This window comes from Vombatus ursinus, unplaced genomic scaffold (genome assembly GCF_900497805.2).
Source record: "Vombatus ursinus unplaced genomic scaffold, bare-nosed wombat genome assembly UNPS02014781.1, whole genome shotgun sequence".
Classification (NCBI taxonomy): domain Eukaryota; kingdom Metazoa; phylum Chordata; class Mammalia; order Diprotodontia; family Vombatidae; genus Vombatus; species Vombatus ursinus.
Window position 1 is genome coordinate 48940264 of NW_020954559.1, and position 5717 is coordinate 48945980.

Consider the following 5717-nt stretch of genomic DNA (forward strand, 5'->3'; position numbering starts at 1 on the left):
TCTTTCTTTCTTTCTTTTTCTTTCTGTCTTTCTTCCTTTCTTTCTTTCTCTCTTTCTTTTTCTCTCTTTCTTTCTTTTGATTAAGTAATATAATGCTACTCAGAAAAGGTAGGGATTGGAGCCCAGCAGAGAACCTCTAACCTAAGGGAAAATTCATGTGGATCCCACAATGGTATAAAAAGACTTCTCTAGCTAGGAGCTATGAATAATCCTTTTGCCACATGTGCTCTTTAACCATTAAAGACCACTTTTGTCTGAACTCTGTATGTACTATTGCTAGGGTGTGCCTCAGACTCTTAGGGAGAATATTTTGTATCAATTAGTGTTACCATGCCACCTTGGTAAACACTGCTAATGAAAATTCCTTATACTGGCTAACTAACTGGCATTTTCTCTGGCTGTCCTACATGCCTGGAACACTCTTTGTCCTCTGCTCCAACTACTGATTTCTCTGGCTTCCTTTAAGTCCCAACTAAAATTCCACCTTCTTCAACTCTTAATTCTAGTACCTCCACTCAGTTAATTATTTCCTACATGTCCTGTATATAGCTTGCTTTGTATATTTTATTTACATATTGTCTCACTGATTAAATTGTAAGCTCCTTGAGGGCAGGAATTCTTTCGTCTCTTTTTGTATCACTAGCACTTAACACAGTGCCTGGCATATAGAAGGTCCTTAATAAATGGTTTATGGATTATTGATTCATTGATATCAACTGGATAATCAACTACTGGTGGAGGCTCATAAGCTATGGTACTAGAGAAATCACAAACCCTCAGGATTACCCCAAGAATCATAAGCAGGAAAAGTAATCAAACGCTTTTTGGGAATACAACATGCCTGGGAGAAAAAGAGTGAGGAAAGTAATCCAGAGCACGAGCTTGACTGGAAAGATGGTGGTCTATAATTCCTACACTGACATCTCTCTCACAAATTGCTGGCACAGTTGTTCACTACCAATATGTTGCACTGCAATTTATCTAAAGGAAAATTATGACTAATTATCAATGACACTTAAAATTCACAAAGAATTTTACCTATGTTATCTCAACTGAACCTCGCAATTCTGTTAAGCAGGAAATACAGCTGTTATTATTATCCCCACGTTGCTGAGGCTCAGCAAAGTTTGTTGACTTGCCAAGGCTAATTATAAGTAAGTTCTAATGGCAGACTTTGATCTTAGGGCTTCCCAACTCCTAGCTAAATCCCCTTTTGGAGATGCCACTCTAGCAATGGAAATAAAGGTCATCATTTGTAAGATTACTGCTACCACTTCTCTCAATAGCAAATAAGGACTTAGTTATTTACAACCATCAGTTTCATGGTAGTACTTTATGGTGCCTCCACAAAGTGTCATTAAACAAAATAAATGCTAAATTATTCTATAAAATCCGCTAATAATATTGTCTGATGATAGCTTCAATCTTATGGGTACACCAAATACATATGTGTCCTACCTTTATTATATATATATATGTATCTTCCAGAAAGATAAGCATACAAACTAGACTAAATTATGGAAAGATTCTTTGCTTCACAAAAGAATTCTCCCTAGGGATCCTCCCTAGATATCCTAGATATCTATCTCTCTATCTATGACATATATGTATATACATATATATATATAAAACATGTATGTTATCAGTGATCAGAAATCCATATACATGGGAGCTAAATGATTTTCAGTTGAATAAATGAGGATGTTGGTATATATAGAAGATAAATTTATATTTATATAGATTTTATACAAATATGTGTATATATAATTTTATATATAATTTATTTATACATGCATAATTTTTTTTTTATTTTGACTAGAAGTTTCAGTGTTCCATACCTCTTCAGGTTCACTCATCTGGCTCATAGACCCCATATTACAGATCTAGTCTTTAAAGCACAGATAGCTTTTTAAAATACTTTTTTAATCGTTCATTAACTACTTGACCCTCAACTCTAGTAATCCTCCAGTGCTACATGCTGTCCTGTCAATGACAAAGGTATCTTGAAGGCTCTGATAGTATTCTGACAGTACCTACCTGGCTAGAAAGATTTCAAGAATAGGTCTGTTGATAGACTTTACATTTGTCATCTAATAACTATCCTAGCTAAATCTCTAGAGGTTCATCTCCAGATTGGCTACAATTCTCCATTAATAAGTTGTGGAGAGAACTTTAATCTGTCTCATTGGAGCAGTGAAGTAACTACTAGACAGCGACTGAATAGATATCAGAAAAACAAAGTTTTAGTGGCTGCTACCAAATGAAGAACAGTAAGAGATAATGATAAAGCATCTGTGAAAAAAAATTGAATTCAACTTGCAAAAAAAATTTCTAATATTTTAATAATAATTTTATTGTAGAAAGGCAGCTAGGTGCAGTGAATAGAACACTGCACTTGAAGCCAGGAAGCTAAAATTCTGAGCTAAAATTCTGCCTTTAACACTTGCTAGCTATATAATCCTGGACTTAGTCTCTGTCTGCCTCAGTTTCCTCATATGAAAAGTGGACCTAATCATAACACTTCACAAAATTAGTGTGAGGATCAAATGAGATTATACATGTAAAATGTTTTGCAAACCTTAATAGTTTGTAGAAATGCTGGCTGTCTTAAAGCAAAGTAACAAAATAACATGACATAAAGAAAAGTTTAAGAATAGACTGATCAAAGGATAACTTTTATGATCATGAGAGCATAGATTTGGAGTTAGAAGAGACTTTTAGAAGTTATCTAGTCCAGCTCCTTTTTTTGTTGAGAAGAAAAGCAATTGCTCGGTCAACAAGCATTTATTAAACATGCATTATGTGCCAGGTATCATGGTAGGTGCTAGAAATACAAAGACAAGGTTTAGAGAGGTGAAATGTCTTACCTTCATTCAGACAGCTAGTATGTGGTGGAATCCCAAGGCTTGAGAAACCTAAGAAAGCAATTTCGAAATATGCAGCCTGGGACAGGGCTTGTGATAACACAGATATGTCTGTTATTGTGCATTTGGGAGGACACAGAACAGACACTGCCAAATTTCAAAGATGTTAGGCATAAAGGCTCCTCCCACATATCTGTGAAATTTGGCCAGTCTGGGGAAAGATCTTTTTGCTTTTTCAGCTTGCACACTGATGTTTCTGAGGCTTGTGTTGACTGTATACCCAGAACCTGGCTGTTTTCTGTCTGGCCTACTCAAGGGAATAATGCTCTTCATCCAATCATCAGGATTGATTGACTCCTGCTATTCTCTACAACTACACCATTACAAATGCAACTAGGTGACACAGTGGATAGAGAGCTGGGCCTGGAGTCAGGAAGAGTCATCTCCCTGAGTTAAAATCTGACCTCAGACACGTACTGGCTGTGTGACCGTGGGCAAGGAATTTAACCCTGTTTGCCTCAGTTTCCTTGTCTGTAAAATGAGCTGGAGAAGGAAATGGAGAAAGAAGATACTCCAGTATCTTCGCTAAGAAAACCCTAAATGGGGTCATGAAGAGTTGCACATGACTGAACAACACTACAGTCATACTCCTTTGCCTCTCACTTCCTAGCTATTTCTCATCACCCACTTAATCTTTTCCTCAACTTCCTGGACTGTAACAATCCCATTCTGCCACTCAATCCCTTCTAGCTTTGATTACTTTTCCACCATGTGGATAAGTTCCATTCTAGGATTTTTTAATAACCTTGATAGAAAGATAGATAGAATTTTTAACAACCTTGAGCTTCACTGAGAGTTCTACCATACATACTTCAGTTGCCTTAGAGAGTCAACCTGATGTAGTAGATAGAAAACCAGACAAAGTCAAGACCTGAATTTGATCTTGTGACATTGGGTAGATCACTCAACTCCTCAGTGATACAAACAAGTCTAAGACTATGTTAGGTAAAAATTGCCAGTCTGCATTAGTGGAAGAAGTCTTCACGCTGGGACCAAAAAATTAACAAATAAACTCAAACTTAATACACACATACAGTCTTGAATACATAGAGAGCTAACCAGATCTTTTTATAAGAGTCAGACCAGAGCTCCTAATCAATGAAAAACTTTGAAGCTATTCTCAATTCAAATAGCTGGGGTTTCTTACATCTCTAAAATTGTGCCAATATTACTACCACCACACTTGCATTTTTCATAGGCATAATAAATATTTTTGCACTGGACTTATGATTTCATCAGCACAGCTAGCTCTTGGTGACAGACTCCCTTACTAATGAATACTACTTTGTTCTACGAACTGTTCTACAAGTTATAATCTTAGAGTTGCCTGGGGCACTGAAAAGATTAATGACTTGCCCAAGGTCACAGCAGTAACAGAGATTGAACCCAGATCTTTGTGGCCCTGAGACCAACTCTTTATACCCTTGGCCACATTACCTACAATATAACATAGATTGCAAATATTGTTTCTCTATCTGCAAGAGATGTTTCATTTTACAACTATATTCCATTCAGGTCTAAAAAAAGTGAATAATAAATACAGAAGAATTATGCTACCTCAAAGCATACTTACCATCATCCAAAGTGATCAGTTGCTTTCTTCTCCTACCTTCTTCCAACAAAACTTAAGTTTCTCTAAGTCAAGTAACTCTCACCCTTATGTTCATTAATGCAAACATTTTTCTTATCAGTTAAGACACAGGATCTCTCTTACTGATAAGCGCAAGCTTTGGCATCATCAGCACCCACATTGCTCCTGTCTTTGAGAGATTGTTCATGAAAACGCATTTTCCACTTTAAAGAACTCTCTGTACGATAAGACCTCTAGAAGTGTTTTCAAAGTTCACTTCAGATATCATCTTTACTGTAACCACACTTACCAAAAACCATTTGGATTAGGAGCAGTGAGGAGAAGAGGAGAGGAAAGGAGATAACTTCACAGATTTGATCTGGGGACAATGCCTAGCAACTCAGCTTACACTAAATTCAACTCACATTTATAGAACAATTGCTGTCTCCCGGGATTATTACTGTAAATGACAGTCATCATTACACCATGGAATTAGAATAGATTGCAAATAGAATTTCAGGTAAGCAAGATTTGGCATCTCTTGACTTTTACAAAATCAGTCAATAAGTATTTATATATGTGCTTACTAAATGCCAGGGAGTGCCTAGGCAGAAGCACAAGGATAAAGCAACATCTATACATAAGGATCCTCTAGTCTAATGTAATTCCAATTCTCTTTTTTTATTCTATCTAGCATTTGGCCTGAAGTCAGGAAAACCTGAATTCAAATCCAGCCTCAGACTCTTACTGTGTGACTCTTAGGCAAGTCATTTAATTTCTTTGTGCTTCACTTTCCTAATCTATAAAATGAAGATAATAAATAGGGTTGTTGTGAGCATCAAATGCAATAATATTTGTTGTGCTTAACACATATAGTAGGCACACAGTAGGTATTTGATAATTGCTTTTTCCCTTTCCCTTCTCCTAAAGAAGGAGATAACAAGTGCAAATGGATGGATAGACAGACAGATAGATAGAATAAATGTAAAGTTAATCATATAAATATATACAAAGCTTAAATACAAGTAGGTTGGGAGGAAGAGCAATAGCAGTGGGGAATACCAGGAAAGGCTTCATGCAGCTTATTTTAAAGAAGAAGAAACTCTAAAGAAAGAACCTGAGTTATTCAGTGTGACCCCCTGCCACACATACAAATTCCTTTGATGACATCTCTATCCAGGGATCATCAAGCCTCTACTTGAATGCTTTTAGTGATAGATGGT

The 5717-nt window shown here is 36.4% G+C and overlaps 1 protein-coding gene across 3 annotated transcripts in view; it reads right to left on the bottom strand.

Annotated features, from left to right (window-relative positions):
• The window catches only part of LOC114046238 (interleukin-1 receptor-like 1), a 57267-nt gene extending 52693 nt beyond the window's left edge, over positions 1-4574 (bottom strand). The window contains exons 1-2 of one of the 3 annotated variants that reach the window (XM_027866493.1): positions 4498-4530; positions 2868-2915 (exon numbers count right to left, since the gene is read on the bottom strand). The gene's annotated coding sequence lies outside the window, so the exon portion shown is untranslated. Of the gene's footprint in view, positions 1-2867; positions 2966-4497 lie in introns of those variants that run through there. The other 2 variants (XM_027866494.1, XM_027866495.1) reach the window with 2 other exon arrangements.
• Positions 4575-5717: the final 1143 nt, after the last annotated feature.